At 35.9% G+C, this 18,659-nt stretch overlaps 2 long non-coding RNA genes across 7 annotated transcripts in view; one reads left to right on the top strand and one right to left on the bottom strand.

Moving 5' to 3' along the window:
- Positions 1–6,461, bottom strand: part of LOC148224061 (uncharacterized) — a 64,327-nt gene extending 57,866 nt beyond the window's left edge. For 2 of the 6 annotated variants that reach the window (XR_015803391.1, XR_015803393.1), the window contains exon 1: positions 5,172–5,645. This is a non-coding gene — a long non-coding RNA (uncharacterized LOC148224061). Of the gene's footprint in view, positions 1–5,171; positions 5,646–6,319 lie in introns of those variants that run through there. The other 4 variants (XR_015803388.1, XR_015803390.1, XR_015803389.1 and 1 more) reach the window with 4 other exon arrangements.
- The window catches only part of LOC148224060 (uncharacterized), a 113,468-nt gene continuing 99,139 nt past the window's right edge, over positions 4,331–18,659 (top strand). Inside the window, exon 1 of the long non-coding RNA XR_015803399.1 lies at positions 4,331–5,328. This is a non-coding gene — a long non-coding RNA (uncharacterized LOC148224060). The remainder of the gene's footprint in view (positions 5,329–18,659) is intronic.

Raw genomic sequence — 18,659 nt, 5'->3', positions numbered from 1 at the left:
AATATTGTCACATAGTATCTTATCTTAATAACTAAATTATATAGCATTTATACGACAAATCATATTGAAGGCAAGATGCATAAATATTTATTATTCAGGACATGACGTTAGATGAGACAACAACTAATCCCCACCATAAGCAGTGTTTTTTATACAGTAATACTGATAAACTGAAGCAGTCAGGCTAAATTGCCTCTATAAGCCAACTGGCACCTCTGGAGTTGTCCTGATAGACCACAAGAGAGTTTCTTCAATGATTTCATTACATCTAAATTAATTTTACACCACATTTTGTATTCCTATTATGCTCAGAATTATGCAAAGACAGTGTTTAGTACTTCATGTGGGGTTACCTTTCAAAACTAATGATAAAATTTATGTTGGAGGGACAACACATATTATCGCTTTCTCCTAAAAATCTTGCTACAATTCCTTTTCAGGATATTGAAAAATCAATAAAACACCATTATCATAATGCAACTCTTCTCTGTGCATTCTTCCTGTGGCTGGTCGTCTCACTTTCCTGTTGAGATTGTATCCTCCTCCTCTGCTTCACTGCTGCTGTGACCACATTTTTCTGTGCTCTAATATGGGCAAGATGAAATGCTGTCCCTAAGTACAAATCTTCCTCTGCCATCTGTAATGGAGCCTAAATAATTTGTCTGGGTTATGTCATCATCTCGGTTAACTCCAAGGTAACTTGAGTATATATAGGAGAAGGTCATCTAGCATTTGACTGTGCTTGTCTCAGAGCTCTCTCACACCTGCCAGAGAGTTTTATTCGAGATATTAAGGCTGCCTTAAGTACTGAAATTTCTTTTTCCTTTCTATCATTTGTTGTTTTGCTTCCTTTCTTCCTCATCTGCACACAGATGTAGATACTCATCTATAAAAATGCAAGCCCCATACAGAAAGCTTATTTTCCTTCAATACTTGGGGAGGTGGGGCAGAGGCATCCTCATTGACACTGGCATAATGCTGACATAAATCACATCACTTCTAGGTTAAGGTGCCATGATGGGAGATTTCTCATGAACTCAGCTGGTCGTGAGAGGCTGTGCCATAAAAGCAGCAGAAATTCTATAACTGCTAAAATGGGAAGAATGGATATAGCAGCATGTCTCACTTCTCCACTGCTGAACAGTTTGTGCCAATGTCAGTGCAGAGGTTCAACAGTTCTGGATTTTCTACTATAGCTAACACTAGAAGAATAGTAAAATGAGAAACTGAGAAACATGTTGCTGCTGCTTCCAAAATACAGATTTTACTAAAAATGCAACATAAATGTAAAATCCCACAATATTATGTTCCTGAAAAAAAATCGATAACATTTCCTTCTCAAAACACTGTAAAGCAAATCACAAACATTCTCTAATGAAGAAAACCAGGTCAATGCTGTTGCAATATGCAGGAAATTCAGTGAGGTATCTCCATCCCTCTGTCACGCAGACAGCACTGCCTGAATCCAAAAGAAATGTCTTGAAATGAATGTTCGTCATTGCCTCTCAAACCCCACTGGACACTTGATATGCAGTTTGTAACTTTCTAGAGCAGAAGGGATAAAATCAAAATTGAAGTGAGTCACGAATCTTAATTGAATTTTTTTAATAGCGTAATTTCCAACAGTGATTATTTCATGCTTTCAAATTAATTTTAATATAGCTGAGTTTATGATTCTATTTTAACCTTCTTTATATTTTGAGTATATTTGTGATTTGACTGAGATGTGGACATGAGGGGGGCGTTGGATTTTTTTTTTCCTTATTAGCTTTTTAATTGTTTGATTTCTGTGTCCATCAATAAATGTCTCAAAGTTACTATTATGTTAATTTAGAACACTTTTTTTGTGTGTGTTTTTTTTAATCTGGGTTATTTTGATAGTAGGGAAAATTTTCATCCATTGTTATTGGAGGAGGAGGAAAAATAAAACAAAAAATGTTTCAAATGAGTAATTGTTTAACTGAGTAATAGTCATTGTATTTACTTTCAGACAAGACCATGATATAGAGTATTGCTGAGAGAATTAGCTCCTAGTGCAGTGCCATAATGAGCTGACAACTTTTTTTCCAACCTTTATGACAGCATCCTTAGTAGCAGTATTATATACTTCTTTCTGAATATATACCATATCCTTTCAGAAGTATTGCCTTCTTGAAACATTTTCATATCACAGGGACAGAGAGCAGTATTCCTGTGATGGGTGTGGCTGCATTTCAACTGGTCTGTTTAACTTGCCATATGAGTAAATGACATAATTTTTTTCAAGTGCGTATTTAATGTGAGAATCACAACATCCTACACTAGATAAGATGGGGTTGGAATGAGGTGATGTTTAAGGTCCCTTCCAACTCAAGCCATTCTGTGATTCTATGATGCATTAATCTGCTCCCTGCAGGCTGTCAGCAGGTACCTGCTTCCCAGGTACCTACCAGCTCTCACCCTTGTCCAGCACCCATCCCTATCCTACCCTCCTCTCCTTAGCATTTGTGTTTCTCATCACATTTTCATCTGTGTCTTTTTTCTCCTAACCTGGATGATCTCATGTCCTTGTTTTAAACTGCAGCTATAATCAAATCAGAAACTTGCCTCTGTGTTCTTTCTCTCCAATGTACTTTCATTAAAACTACAGCACATGGAGCAGACTCTGGGACAGAATAAGAAAGTATCTGTAAAGTGTACTTATTTCAACATTTGTTTTACCTTGGGAAATGCATTTTGTCTAATCTGTTGCTCTATAACCACCTCAGGATTCAGTTTTCCCCACTGTCTTTTAACTTCTCCAAACATTGCTGCTGTCTCAGTCTTAGCAGATCTCCATAGAAATGAAAGAGTGACTGCTCAGTTATTTCCCACATGACATTAATTTTAGATATTCTAAACCTTGGTCTATTGTAATATACCTGGGCTCTTTCACCTGTTTTCCTGTTTATCACAGCTTAATTATTGCATTGTTCAAAATCAAACAATTAACCAATTTCATTTCATTTTTTAGATATTAGGAATGCTTGCAACAGAATTAAGCTAAAATTAGATTTTAGTAACTCAATTTTTGCTTCTAGTCATTTGGGAGGCTTTTTTTTTTTTTCCCCTATAATTCATTAAGAATTAAATTATGCTTATTTGTTCACAACATCCCTCTGGCCTTTAATATCTTGAAATATATTAATCGTACCCTCACCTCCAGAGAACAAGCCCTTGTTTTATGTGAGTTTCTCCTATTATTCTCTAGACCCTGGAAGATAATGATCGCTTTTTTCTGCCCATTTTTCTCTCAGTACCAGTCAAGGACGCTGAATTTCATTTTTGGAGAAGGGACTTGTGTTAAATTACTATCTCAGAAACAGAATGTGCACAGCAGAAACTGACAAATTGTGGAAAAATTTGGATGGAAAAGGCATTCATGCTTTGGCTCAATGGTTTCCCTTTTAATGAACTCAGTTCTCAGATATTTTCAACCTATATGTCAAAGGCTTTTGGCCTTTGCTTCAGTTTATTAGCTATTTAGGAAATTTGCATAAAGGAATATGGTCAGACTTTAAAACAGGTTGAGGTTAATACTATTTGATACAAGTCCTTGTGATTCAATTGTTGGTTTTGTTGGGGGGTTTTGGTTCTCTTTTTCTTTTTAGTAAACTACACAATTTATCAGGTATTGCTCAGAGATTGAGAAAGATGTTCAGGAACAAAAAATACATGCATGCAGTCCTCTCTATTTTTGTAGGAGTACTTTAATAAATACTTACCATCTTGTTATAGTCAGAGCTATGAAAATATATTTTTCCTCACAATAGTTATTCTTGACTTTGCTTTCTTCTGCTACAGTTTTGTTCTATTGACTTTGCACTCTGAGTGTCTTGCCTTGCCCTCTATCTTCTTGTTTGCTTTTTCTTTAAATCATCTTAATTTCTCCCTTACCCTTGTGGAAACCACTCTTTTTCCTACGCTAAGATTGGCTTTTTAGCCTCTCAGTGCAAGCTCTCATATGAATTTGCACAGAGGTGCTGCCACTCTTTTCATACTAACCAGCAGTGAAACAGTCATCATCCAGTTACAGAGATGCTCTAACACTTGTGACCATCCTCACATATCCCTGGGAGAACAAAATATTTCCTTATTATCCTTTTGGAAAATGGAAAAGAGTTGCTAAACTGGCCTTGCTCCTGGAACTAAAGTACCAACTAGAGCTCCTTGTGCTCAATTTAGGGAAGAAATGCCAGTTTAGGACCAGCCTGGCATCGTGCTTCTTCTGGAGTTTGCCAGGGAGCCCATCCATCCCCGCTGGCCTGTTTCATCTCCAAGTCAGCCAGGCCACTTTAATGTGACACATGCTGCTGCTAGCAGGCTTTCTCTTAAGATACTGGCAGTATATCAACTATGAACTTGTTTCTCCAGTTGTGTTGGAAGATCAGTAAATTACAGTAGAGGCAGACAAGAGTCAGTCATATCTTAGACTGTCCTTAGACTGTTTCTTCTATAGTGCAATAAAACTTTGATGAGGATGAATACCAGTTGTAAATTTACTGTGGCCTATTCAAGACAAAGAAGAAAAACAGAGCTTTTTAAAAATACATCTGTTCAAAAGGTAGGCATATTTTAGTTTGGTAAGAACTGAAACAGAGCTGGCACCTTCTTCTTACCTTCTTGCATTATTATGCATCTACTTGAAATAATTGATTACTTGTTTATCTATTATTCCTGACCTCCAAGGTAAACTACAAAAAGGCTGATGAGATTAAAAAGTTCTACTACACATTGAAAACATAAGGAAATGCTTACATACACCCTGTTTCTGATACAGATTTTCAGACTTAAAGCAGTTATTCAGCAAAGAAGTATTACTGTGTGCTACAGAGAGAAATTTTATAAAGCGTTTGAGTTAGCAAAGCTGATATAACGCACAGCATGACATTTATGTGATCAAAATTTGTTGTACAAGACATAATGCAGCAGCAAAAATAAACATAGGGCTGTATGCAAATGCTTTATTTTCATATATATTGTCCAATATTTTTTTCCCAGAACCAACCAGCAATCTTCCACCACTGTGCCCTACATCTTGCTTCTGTTCCCTATTAGTAGCCCTCCCTTCCCCCACATACCCCCATCTCACTTTTCTCCCGAATTAACTCCCGCAAGGAATTCTCCCCTTAGCTCTGTTGACGAGCACTCACCAGCTCTCTCTGGGAAGGAGAATCTGCACAGGCATTTACTGCAGTGCTGGGAAGGAGAGCTGCAGGTAGCTTCAGAGCACAGACCTGAGATACCAATTCACAGAACGAGTTATAATTGAGGTGCTGCTGGCTGATTGCTATTTGGCTCCTACAGAAGGTAAGGGTCAGCTTGCTTGTCGCAGGTACACCAGCTGAACCAAAAAAAAAAAAAAAAAAAAAAAAAAAAAAAAAAAAGAAAAAAAAATCACTAAGAAAAATTAATTAACTAAAAATGTGTCTGTAAGGTCGTTTCAGAATTTTAAACTCTAAGATTTAAAATTTCTCCTGTAGGCACAGATGGAAACAATGCTGTCACTGCGTTGGCAGTGGCACTGGTTGCCATTAGTAACAGATTGAGCCCAGTAATCAGACTGGACTACTAATGGCTGCAAGTACACTTTGCCTAACCAGTACTGGCAGGAGGCTTTCCTTACAGTGATAAATGTACAAGCTGTGACTTGCATTTCATTTCCAACCTTGGCAAGCTAAAAGACTCTGTTAATGAATGAAGACATCTTTAAGCATGCGGTTGTATGCCAACAGCAGTTGGTAATCCTCCATATCCATCTTATTTTATTCCATTTATGATTCCACTTGTAATCAAGCAATAAATAAACTACTGATGCTTGGCCAGCAATACCCACATGACCTTAGAAAATGTTTGAAATCTGAAAAAAAAGCAAAATATGCTTGTCACTAATATTGCTTTCATTTTCAGTTCAACATGCAGATAAACAGTGCATTTGAAAGTCATTCTGAAAATAAGCTGCGGCAAACTCAATCAAAATTTTTATTTATTATTAAACTTGATGGGCCAAAAAAAAGAGTAAAAAAGCCATGTGAAATGGCTATTAAGACTAACATTCAGAGTGAGGTATTTCTGATACAGCTTATAACAGAATATATAAAACCCAATAACAAAATTTCAGTAAACCCCTGAGGTTTATTTATCGTGATACTGACACTAAAGAGGCTGAATTTACAGAAAGCTGGAAACCTCTGTTTGGTTGTATAATTCTCAGTATTAAAGGTAAACCTGTTTCTCTTCTCTTGTGTTAAGGAGAAAGCTAAGCAGATTAAAAAAAGATATACTAAATTTCAATACTCACCCCTGTGAGTCACCCTGTGTTTGATACATTTTGTTTTTTTCCTTCAGAATGTATAGTCCCTAAAGGTAAAAATGAAAGTGTTTTCCCGTTCCTATTTTTGCCTTGAAGGAACTGAGCTGCTTCCATTCATTTAAAGCTTGTCTGTTTTTTGAGTAAGGAAAATTATTGAGCAATTATTACCTGCTGCTTTTCATCTTACAGCACAGTTCAATTTCACAACCCTTCTTATAAGTTCATTACTATTTCTCCCTGTTTCATAATTCAATTAAATAATGAACAGTCTAGAATTGTTGTTTTTCTAGCTCTTTATAGTCTTTTTTTAAACTTCAAAACTGCTTTGAAACTACAAACTCATTGTGGTCAAATAACTGTCTTAAGAGATGCTGCAAAGTTCACCTCACATTTGCATTGCAGTCCTTAGTTAAATTCAAATATTTGAAGTACCTAAAAATGTTACAGAAGAGCTTATGGAACATGAAGGGATCTCTTTCAACATATAACTAATAATTAGAAATGAGAAAACTTCCCCAAATCCTCAAACTTCAGTAAAAGAGAAGACTTATGGCAAATCAACACTCAATCCATAAAAGTCACTGCTGCAGGAAGCATTCAGGCTTGCATGTATGTTATTGGAAGCAGATTTTAATCTTTTTGATAAAAACATAATCTCTGCTAAGAATTTTAAAAACCTTTTTACCATAACAGACCACTTAGAGGTCATTTAAATCATGAGCATTGTGAACAATGTACACAAGAGATAGGAAGGAGGCTGATATATATTCTTCAAGCTGTTTGAAGAAAATCACCAGAAGTGTGGGCTATTGAGCTAAAAATAAAAGTTAGGGATATAAAACCCAAAATATAGTTTATGTAAACCCCAAATGAACTATATTTAGGTGCAGTCAGCTCGGAAAAGAGCTGTTAGCTCCTGCATCTGCCTTTTTTTTTACAAGCTTCAGCAAATCTGAATAGATTTCTTACCTGCTAGGTGTTTGTTTCTCCTCTCTGCAGGTACATAGCAAGAATTAGTTTCTTCTCAGTTCTTTTTCAGATAGAAAGAATCAGTAAAAAGGTTTATTTCCCTCACTTGCCATCAAAATCTGTAAATTTTTCACAAAAATACTTAAATATTTTCTGTAGATGAATTGATATATAAGCTACTACTTCATCTACCAGACAGCTAATAGAATGATGGTCTTCATAACTTATTCTGCCCTAAAAAATGTTTCCATAATTGGAAGTTTTGGCTTCATAAGGCAGTGTTTTTATGTCCAGCTGAAGAAAAAGGGTCACTGCTGAAGTAAGACAAATTAACAAACATGAGTTTGTTCAAGATTGTTGGGGAGCTTTTTGTACACGTGTATGAAACTGAAAAGAAATTTTGGATTTTTTGTTTTGTTGTATCCATATTCTTTTGTGTTTATTATATTTAGTAAATCTCTTGATTAGTTGCAGTGCTGAGAAGACACATTTTGCTGCATTCAATGATGCTTAATGTTTTGATCCAGATTCCTAGGGATACTGAAGAGATACTGATAGAGAGAGACAGAGAGGGAGAGAGACAAGGGGGGAGAGGGAGAACTCATTAGGAGGTAAAAACTAACTAATTTGAACCAATAGGAATAAAAATAACCACATTTTTGAAAATGTATCAGTTTAAGTGAGGTTCTAAGGAAATGTGTATACTTCTCAATTTTGTAGTGTACAACTATGCCTGTGGCAGTTAAAAAACATTTTTGTTCTACAAAAGAGAAAGTTTGGAATTTGTTACTGTTGAGCTTCTGCAACTTACTGATAAAAAGCTGTCCATCAAAAGGGTTGGTGACGTGGACATATCATCTCACTGGTGAGCTATTAACAACACAGATTGGCTACATGAAGAGTGCAGGAAGATAGCTTATCTTTGAGCTGTAGACTCTAATGTGACTGAAAAAGAGAGGGGAATTCAAAAAAAGGCTTTTGAAATGGATCACTCACCCCAGGGATTTTTTTTTTTGTGGACTTGCAGTGTTGACCTCAATTGAATCAGTTCATCTCTCTGAACCTTCGTTCAAATGAAAGGAAGAGAATAATAAGATATATGTAATTCAAATTTTAAGGAATTTATTTTTAAGACTTAAAATTTAGGATGTGGCCTTTATTCTAGCAGTGCCTTCAGGTATTTGTGACCTTCTGGATAGAAAGTATATTATGAATCAACATTCCTCAACACTCACATTTCCTCTTAAGATGAACTCTTTCCCATAATCAGTAACAGCCTAGAGTGTTGCTCTTAAAAAGTACAGTGAGCCATGAAACCTCAACTAATCTATCAGTTAAGAATGAGCTTTTCACATTGAATTATTCTATTGATTTCCCTGTCTGAAAATTTACTAGCTCCTTTAATATATGCTGTACTTGCACACTCCAAAATCAAATTTGGCAGGTTTCATCAAGCAACTATAAGTGAGAAAGGCAAAGTGAAATCAACTTCATCTCCTCCATTCTTCTTTCTCACCCACATATGCCTTTGTAGTAGAAATATTCTGTAGGTGCCCTTAAAAATGCAAAAAGCTTTGACAAAAGGAAAGATTTATACCATGGCTTAAATTTAGATTGGAAAGCAAGAAAGCTACAAATTGTGCAGAGTATTTATTTACTAGGGAAAAGGGTTTTAGTGGGAGTCAAGGAATTCTTAGTTAACTTAAAGAAATCATTCAGCATCAATTTACAAAAATATTTTTTCACATCATTAATAACTGCCGTAATTTGGAGCTGCTAGAATGTTTTCTCAGATAAATCTTCCTTTTCAGAGATCTGATTATAAATGGGACCCCAAAATGTATTTGCTGACTGAATGATAAAAGTATGTTTAGTGGCAACATAGTCACAATATGAGAATTAACCTCAAACTGAAATAATTTTTATTTAGCAAAAGGTTTGCTATTATTTCTTTTTTTTTCTGTCGCTTGGTATATGAACACAAAAAGAAGAACCCAGCTGAGTGTTTAAATATTTAACAAAGCAAAGTGATAGAATACCCAAGCTATCTATAAAGGTCTGATGATTTTTCAGAAGCAAAAAGTAATATCTAGGTTAGAACACAGAACAAAGTTATTGAGAAATACGTTGTGATTTCTATTTTCTATTAATCTCAGCTGGGCAAGCATTTTAGACCTTTTTTCTTATTAACCTTTTTTTTTTTCTTAATCTTAGCTGCTAAACAATTTCAAATAAAGATAATTCACTCCATCAAAAAGGAAAAAAGAAAATAATAAACTCATATTGAAGTTAAACCTAATACTAAATCTAATCTTTAATTCCTCATAGTGTTTATGTCCAGTCAAGCAGACTTTGCTAGCAGAATTCAATCATTTCTTGAACTTCTCTTTCAGTGTATCTATCAGGATAGGATACAGCTATCCTGGCATGTGAAGTGTTTGATTTATCCAGGGGCCATGATATATGTAGGTTTTGTCTCCAGAAAGGGTTCACATGCTTAAAACTTAGACAAAATAATGACTTTCTGTTGTGTAGCTACCAAATCAAATGTCCATCCTTGCTTTGGCTTAGAGGTTTCATACACATCTCAGGGGAACAATTTAATTTCTAACAGTGGGATTATAGCAGGATTCACAAAAAAATTCAATGCATATGCTTGAGGAGTGGAAAAATGTGCTTCAAATATGGATCATGTCAGAGGCAGACCCCTCGCCATAGTCAGGATTCACAGGAGCAGAAGCAAGGTGACTTAACTTACCTGGACTATTTTTACTCACACACAGGCTGACCCATTTATAACTAGACAGCTTTCTAGTTAATTTAATTCCAAGCCTATGCCCCGAGCTTGAGTGTAAGAGACCTGGGTTCACTCTCTTCTCTGCTTGAGAAGATCTGAATTCCTAGCTTCCAGGAGAATATCCCATAAGATATTCATGAGGGAGGAAAATATTTCCCCCCTCCTATTTCAGCCTGAAAGCTGTTCCACTTTGCAATAACTAATTAAATATTCAGTGTGCCAAAAAAACCCACTAAAGTTGAGAGCAATTCCTTAGCCAAGGGCTACGGGTACCTCCCTTAAGATGAAGAGTCACAAATCCAGTTCTTGCTCCACTGAAAACCTTGACATGGTAATCAAGGAAACAAGAGCTACAATATTTGCTCTCAAGAGAGTGAAATGCTCTACACAATCAAAGGAAATAGGACACATCCTCTTTCCTTAGGCACAAGAGTATTTATTTTAAGAGATGCACGTGAAATGTTTTGTTGAGCCTCTTCACACAAAACTGAAAATTGCCAGTGGGACTCCAGCAAGTCAATGGAGCAACCACAGAGTAGTGCCACCATGGGCTTCCTATAAATGTACTCTGAGCTGGAATAACATGTGGGAACAGCATATTTATCCACTTTGTTAGAAGAATGGGCTTGAAGAGTAAAAATGTTTATATAATTTAGAAAATTAATTATTTGGCTAATTAAATAAATTACTAACAGGGTTGGAGGTTACAAATCTTAAGGGTTATTGTTTGCTTAGAGCAAAGGAACATTAAAATGTTTAGTTCTTTTATTCTATAGTATTAATAACTCAGTGGTGATAATTAACATAGAAATATGCCTTTCCTTAGAAGCCTGAAAGACTAAAATTATTTGTTAATTGGTTAACTATAGCAATGATTAATAATAAATAAAGGCAATCATATTTCTTTCCTACGGTTATCATATGTGTCCTTTTAGCAATTTATAATGGACCTCTGGGTTACTTGTTCTAATTAGTGGGTTGGGACACTCTTGTTAAACATGCACTAAGTAAAACCAATCTGGCACTATGCACTTTACATGACATGAACCACGAGAACATTCCCACCAGCAGAGCACAGAGAACGGGCTGTTCTCAGTGCTACATCAAAATCTAATTGAATGGGAAAACCACCGAATTTTAAAGCATTGTAGACATTTGTACCCAGAAGCTATTTTTATTTTCCTTGCTCCTGTGGTTAGTATTATGTATTTTAAACTACAACAGCTTAACAAATGATGGATGACCAAGGCAGCACTACACATATGTTACAGGACATTTATTGCTGTTAATAATATTGCTGTTAAGTTAGAGCCTGTGGTCAAACCTTAGAAGATAAGAATATTTTTTTGACACCCCAAATAAGTCATAAGAGCAAATCAGAATTCATTGGGTCCTAATAGATGTCCTAATAAAGAAATACATTTTTGCTGGCATGTTTTGGTTCAAAGAAAGTGTCAGCATGGGTCATGCCTATAGAAATGTTACAACATTAGGATCTGATATTAGGATGGATATGCCACTACTCTTCATATTGGAATAGTTAAAAAATGATACCCAAACTGATTTGCATGTGTGCCATCTTGACTGCAGCCCCCCACAGCAAAGTGAAGGAGCCATAAATGAGGAAGAGGATAGAGAGAAGAAATGGAAGAACAGAGGGAAAGAAAAGAGAAACCTTTACTTAGGAGTTAGTTTTTATGTAAAATGATGAAAAATGCAAAAGAGCCTGGGGCAAGGAGAAATCAAACATAAGTTCAAAGACAAGAAGTTGGTCTTATTTATGATTTTTGGGATTTGTCTATCTAAGAGAAAACACATCAGTGGTTATGTGGCTGGAATTTAAGTGGCTGACTCGCTGACAACTGTATGTTTTGGACAAAAAAAAAAAAATCTAAGATCTTATCCTGGAGAAGAAAGGAAAGACCAACTACATCATCAGCTACTCTACGATTGTAGCAGAAGTGGTTTCAAGGTGTTCTCATTCTCAGATTTGGTAGATTATTCAGTTTTTTTATTGAGTGCTCCACTGGAACACGTTTCCCTGGTCTGGGGAAAAGAGAGCGTTTTAAATTTTGTATTCTTTTCTACAGAACTAAAGAAAAGCTATCATAGAAAGAACCTTACTATTTCAATTTTCAGAGATTGTCATCTTCAATATTAGTTCCTATAAACAGGAGTATATTAAATTCATGGCCTTAGTTCTGCATAAATATGATGCTGAATTGTAAGTTCTATTTTTTTCCCTTTATAATAGAAATCAATTTTAATTTTCACCCCAAAATTACTTTTGTCACACGTTTGATTAACTGATTTATTGTTCACTGTTATTTCTTTAATGTGCCACATGTCATTGTTTAATGTGGCTTGATCATTTAGGACTTCTTTGTGAAGGTGCTGAGCATAATCCAAATTTAACAAAAACGTTTGAGCATGAAAACAGAACCACTGTTAATAAAGGAGAAATCAACCTATGCAGTTAACATTTTGAAGTTTCTTCAAAGCCAACAAACAACAACAATACTTTCTCATTTTGATGGAATCCCTACCTAAAACATAAATCTTAAATTGAAATGAACAGTCAGGAATTTCAGGACTTCAACTCTACTATTTTTTTTCCTTCACATGTTACCATGTTCCATTCTTTTTTTTTTTTTTCTCCAGAAATCTGTTACCTATAAGTAGCAATGTTAAAGCCAGCATTGGAGTAGTACAAGATCAATATATAAATCTTGTGGAGATTTGAGGAAGACAGAGGCCTTTTATTTTATAAAATAGCTTTCTGAATTTTCTTTAAATTATATGTGTATATATATATATATATATATATATATACTTTCTTAAATGAACAGGTTTTAAATATGAAAGGGCTTTTTCAGCCCCCTTACCCCTCATCTTTCTTACAGGGTTGACTAATGTGTTATGAGTGAATTAGTTTACTTGATAAGAAATCACCCTTAAAAGAGAAAGAATAGGTTGCTCCTAAATAAGAGCTGTAGCTAATTAAATATACATAATTTCATTCTTTCATTTTCTTTGGCAAAGCTTCTCAAGACTTAATATTACTTTAATCAATAAATTTAAAGTGAAGCAATAAAAATTGAAATTAGTTTTGAAAAATGGAAATTAAGCAAACACTTGCAAAGAATTCTGTTCTTTTGTCAGAATGCCAAAGCAGAAATATGAGTCAACTTTATGAAATTTATTAGAGAATTAGTACAGTTACATGAAAGGGAAAATATGAAATTTTTCTGTTTTAATTATATGCCCAATTTGGTGCTATTACAGTAGTTTTTCTTGATTAAAACATTAAATGGGAACACTACATAGAAATATCTGGCATATTGACAGTTGGAATTGTTGAACGAGCCAGCTACTGAGGCCACTAAAGAGCACTCTCATCTTAATGCCGAGCACTTTGTTCTTTCTAATGGAAATGCATGTGAAAGAGCTCCCGGTAAAAGAATGCCATTGAAGGTAATTTCATCACTCACTGAATCATGCAACAATCATGTACAGCACAGATTCATTTAGGATCTTCATGTAACAATGCAAGGATCTGTAAGGAAAACCTTTGATTTTGTGGGTATTTTTCTTCAACTATTTTTTAATCTATTGATAACAATAGGGTTGGGGTTTTTTCATTAATTTTTAGCAATATTTTTCTTTGATCTTAGCACCATAGATTTTCATAACTGGGTAAAATTAGTAGTATTACAATGCAAAGTTGTACTTGAAATGCACATACTTTGCTAATTTAATTATAAAACTTGGTAGCCTGAATGTTTTTGCAAATCTAAATGTTGTGAAAAATGCTTGTCAAAAGTCTTGGTTAGGCTTTTATACAAGCAGTATTTTTCCTCTGGTTCTCAGTAAAAAAAATTATCTTTTGTCTAAATCCATAACATTTTAGACTGTTAAGCAGAAATCTGCAAACTCTTTAGCAATTGCCCTCCATAGCCTAAGTACACCTAAGAAATCTTTGGATGTGTTCTCTGAGGGTATTAAGTTTTGGAGCAGCTCCTACCAGAGCATTGTTCCATGCCTGACACCAAAACACTGCAGCTGGCAACTGGTATATTCCTTTTTGGACAGGTCACTCTGCAGGCAAGCCAACAAGGAACTGTAGCTTTATTCCAGGTGTTTAAAGAGCTTAAAAATGCAATGGAACAGACCTACAAAAATATTTTTGAGTTCCCTTGGGCAAAGACTTGCTAAAGAGTTGCTCACCTTTCTGCTGCTATCCCAACACAGTGAATAATGGAGGGGAATATTCACACGTGCCATTGGAACAAGTTGGATTACCAAGGAACTGGAGTACATGAGATGAGATGAGATGATCAAAGGCCTCACCTTACTCTGATGGAAATGTTACAGCTCATTACAAAGACTGTTTTTTGTTTTAATTTTTTCCCCTTCCCTTAAATGCAAAGCTAAACCAGCCTTTTTATCCTGCAGGGTGCAGCTGCTATGGGGATCTTTAAAAAATCATAGAATGACAGAACGGTTTGGGTCAGAAGGAATCTTAAAAGTCAAGTTCCAACCCCCCTGCTATAGGAAGGGACACTTTCCACCAGATCACGTTGTTCAGAGCCCCATCTAATCTGGCCTTGAACACTTGCAGGGATGGGGAATCCACAACTTCTCTGGGCAACCTGTGCCAGGTGTCACCACTCTCACAGAGAACAATTTCTTTCTAATCTCTAACTTAAATCCTCCTCCTGTCATTTTCCCTTTTCCTGTCATTACATGCCCTTGTAAAAGTTTCTCTCTATCTTTCCTGCCCTAATTCATGCACAATTGTCGTGTTATTACTTGAAATCTCATTAAGAAATGGGTAGACAAGGATACTGACTTCAGGTAAATTCAGAAACCCAAAACCTAGCAGAGATTCAGATAAGCGGCACTTCACACCTATTCTTCATAGATTTAAACAACACGTCAAATAACATTTGCCAAATGACTAGTGAAGGATGAGCAGTAAATCCAACTCATATTCAGGTACTGACAAAACTGGAGACTGTAAAAGAAAGGAAAACATTCAGGACAGACAAGAGACTCCTTGCTGGGGCATAAACCACAGACTTAAATTTCAGACACCTACTTCTGAGGACCAAATGTAAAACAAAGGCCTTCTCCCCATCTGAGAGATGTCCTCTCTGTGACTCCCTGCTGAGTTGCAAGGAAATTTATCAGACTCATCAAGTATACTTGGAGGGTGTATGCATACTGTGTTCCCTCTCACTATCGTTTCTTTCTTTCGCGGCTCATTAATTCTGAATATATAAACCCAAACTGATTTTTGTCTATTACTATGACATCTAATAATCTCTTCTCTTGCACTTCTGAAGTCTGTATCATTATCATGTTTCCCCACATTGTCCTTGTTTCAGATAATTTTCAAAGCAGCAGTTTTTATCTTTTCTTCCCAAATGCACTCCAGCCCTCTCATTTTTTTATCTATATGGGTATTTTCAACATTTCCCAGCTAGTTATTCACTCCAAAATAGTAATTTGCTATTCCTGCTCTTCTGCAGATGTTAAGGACAACTGGACTAAGGGGTGATTCCTTCATTTCTCTGCTGGCTACAGTATTTTTGATCAATACTTTCTACCTTTTATTGCCTAATGGCAGAGTTCTCAATCAAGATAATTTTTTGAATTATATTTTCAGTTCAGAAACGCTGCACCAAGTGGCTTATTAAAGAGCATGTGTATTGCATGCAGCTCATATACTTTGCAAACTAATATTTAATTCTGTTTGAAAAGATATGTCTTCACCACACACACCTGCAAGGCATATTTATCCCACCTGCACCCCGACCCAGATGGAGTTTTGCTGTTCTGGGATCAGGGAGCTGGCAGTGGTTGCTGATGCTAAAATGTGGAGCAGCAGTGAAGTAGAACAAAGCTGATGAAAAAAAAATAAAAATCAAAAATAAAAAGAACAAACAAAAAAAGAAAAAAAAAGGAAAAAGAAACCAAGGGAAAAAAAAAAAAAAAAACAAAAAACAAAACGAAAGCCCCCAACTGTTCAGATACTTTAGGCCTACTCCAGTGCTTTGACCCAAATAACCTGATCTGCAAATAGCAAATAACTTCTGTGTTCCAAATCAAAGGGGAAAAATAAGCTATTTGGGTCAGAGTACGTAAAAAAAAGGGTCTACCCAAATGACTAGTCTCCCGCAGACACTGGTGTGTGCTTATCTTGTGGATCTTTTTAATTTGCAATTTTCCCATGGCTCCAGACAGATGTGTCAAATAGATCTGAACATTAAAAACATTACCTAAAGCCACAGCGATTTTTAATATCTCCAATAATATATTTATTTTAAATGCAACATTCTGTAAAACTAGCACGGTCTTCCTAAAGGATCTAACGCATGTGGATGATGGACTAAAAATAACCCTCTTGGCTTTATCTTGCAATTTCCACCCCATAGCTCACTTTGGTGTTCACTTAGTATAATGACATTGTCTCTTTCCAAAGTGATCAGAAACATCTTGACTTCTCTCCAAATCCAGCCTCTGTTCACTCTGGTGCATTACTCATCACTCCCAAAGGATTTTTTGAGGCTGTGCACAAGGGATGGGATTCAGAACAAAGAGCTTACAAGCAGATTGCTTCAGTAGAATACAATCGTTTATAAATTTCCTATTCATTAAGTTCTACATTCCCAAGAAACGTTAATACTAAATTTACACTCAATTCCAAGGACTCAGCTGGATCTCTATCATAATTTATAATGACACAGTGAGTAACTACCCCATTATTATAAAGAATGAATTAAAGGTGCAAAAATTCCTTAGAAACAACCAAATCTGAAAGCACTCTCCAATTATGTTCCTTAAAGAATGCATTTGTAATTTTGGCCAACTTGGGAGCCATTTGCAGGAGAAAAAAAATAGGTCTGGTTACATCCAGTGATGGAAAGAATCTTTGAAAAGTTCCTCTTTTATACCAATTCCACTTCGTACACTTCATTTGGGACTATCATAAAGGTCGTATAATTTAATCATATGCAAATGTAATAGACCAAAATCACCATAATTTAAAACATTTGTTTGAATCTTATTTGCTTGACTATTATAATTCAGGGTGTTCACAGAGATAAATGACAGCAAGAAGGATCCTATTATTCTGTTCAGGAGGAGAGACTGGGAGAGATATGAGTCATTTGGAAGAATGAAGAGAGTATGAAAATTTATCTGTAAGTAAGCAGCTTTTTCGGGGAGAGGCAATACTGAGAGAGACAAATAGGGAATTCACCGAGGGTGGGAAATACAAGTGATGGTTTCAAGGAAGTCACTTCACAAGGATTATAATTTTCCCAGTGAACTGAGTTGGAACAAACATAGCCATCCAAGTCCTATCAACTGAACCCACTAGGAGGGCTCCTGCCCCCATCATACACCTGCCAAAAATCAGATTTTGTCTGACCTGTGCTTGAACAGGTCTCACAGTGATCCCCCTGAACCAGACGTGATTTATTAAAAGACCAAAGAACTCAGTCTAGATGCCCGTGTAAGATATGCCTGTCAAAGCTGTTACAAAAAGCCAGTTTGAATGGCGTGGTACCCTGTGATGTGACAGTCTGCACACATCCCTGCCCAGGACACGAGCTTCACTGCCACCAGGAGCCAGACCCCCGTCCCCCCTCGGCAGATCCATCTCCTGCAGGATGAAAGGTGCCTTTGAGTCCCTTTGCACAGCCATTGGATGTCTGGAGAAATGCAGGGCTAGCAGTGACTCCTGGGGTGCCTTTTTCCAGTACCCACAGCACATAATACTCTGTCACTTTCTGAAGATGCTGTCCTTTCTTCCCCTGAATCCAGTTGCTTGATCCAGAAGGAAAAGCAGCGTGTCAGACATTTTAAATAAGAGAATTCTACATATTAACTCAATGTTTTTTTTAAACATAAAGGACTAAAACTCTTACCTTAAGCAACCTTAAGCCAAATAGAAAATAACACCATGAGAAACACCATTCCTGGTTGTGTTAATTGGATGAGAAAATTATGTTGCTTGCATACATATAGCTGAATAGTTCTTTTAATCATCTTGATATTATTAATCGTTTGGAGTACAATTTTTGAGGTAAATGCAGGAAAGTTTTGATATCGTGTTTTGAATTATTGATATCTTGTTTTGAATTTTCATAATTATATCTGAGCATTACATTCCTCACCCCCCCAAACTATTGTCTGAATTCACTGGCAACTGATCCAAAGATGTCAGAGGTATTTCAGTCACTGAAATAATTCAAAGCCAGATCACACTCAGTTAACACTTATAAACTCTTGCCCCCACCATATGTCTGAAAATGTCTGGAAATCTCTGAATAAAGATTTTAATAATGCATATGTAAAAGCACTGACCAATTTCAGAAGACAAGAGTATGGAACAGCAAGATCTGATAGCTGTGGACCTATAGTATAATTTCCATTAATTACTAGGCAAAATCAGGACATATCAGAATTCATTTTAAATTCCTGGTATGAGGAAAAAAAATTAATAATTAATAATCTATGTTATCTTTTATTACTAGAACTGTAATTTTCTAT

The sequence above is a fragment of the Sturnus vulgaris genome, chromosome 4 (assembly GCF_052056855.1).
Source record: "Sturnus vulgaris isolate bStuVul1 chromosome 4, bStuVul1.hap1, whole genome shotgun sequence".
Lineage (NCBI taxonomy): Eukaryota > Metazoa > Chordata > Aves > Passeriformes > Sturnidae > Sturnus > Sturnus vulgaris.
Note: the sequence above shows the minus strand (reverse complement) of the source record. Positions and strands in the feature narration are given on the sequence as shown.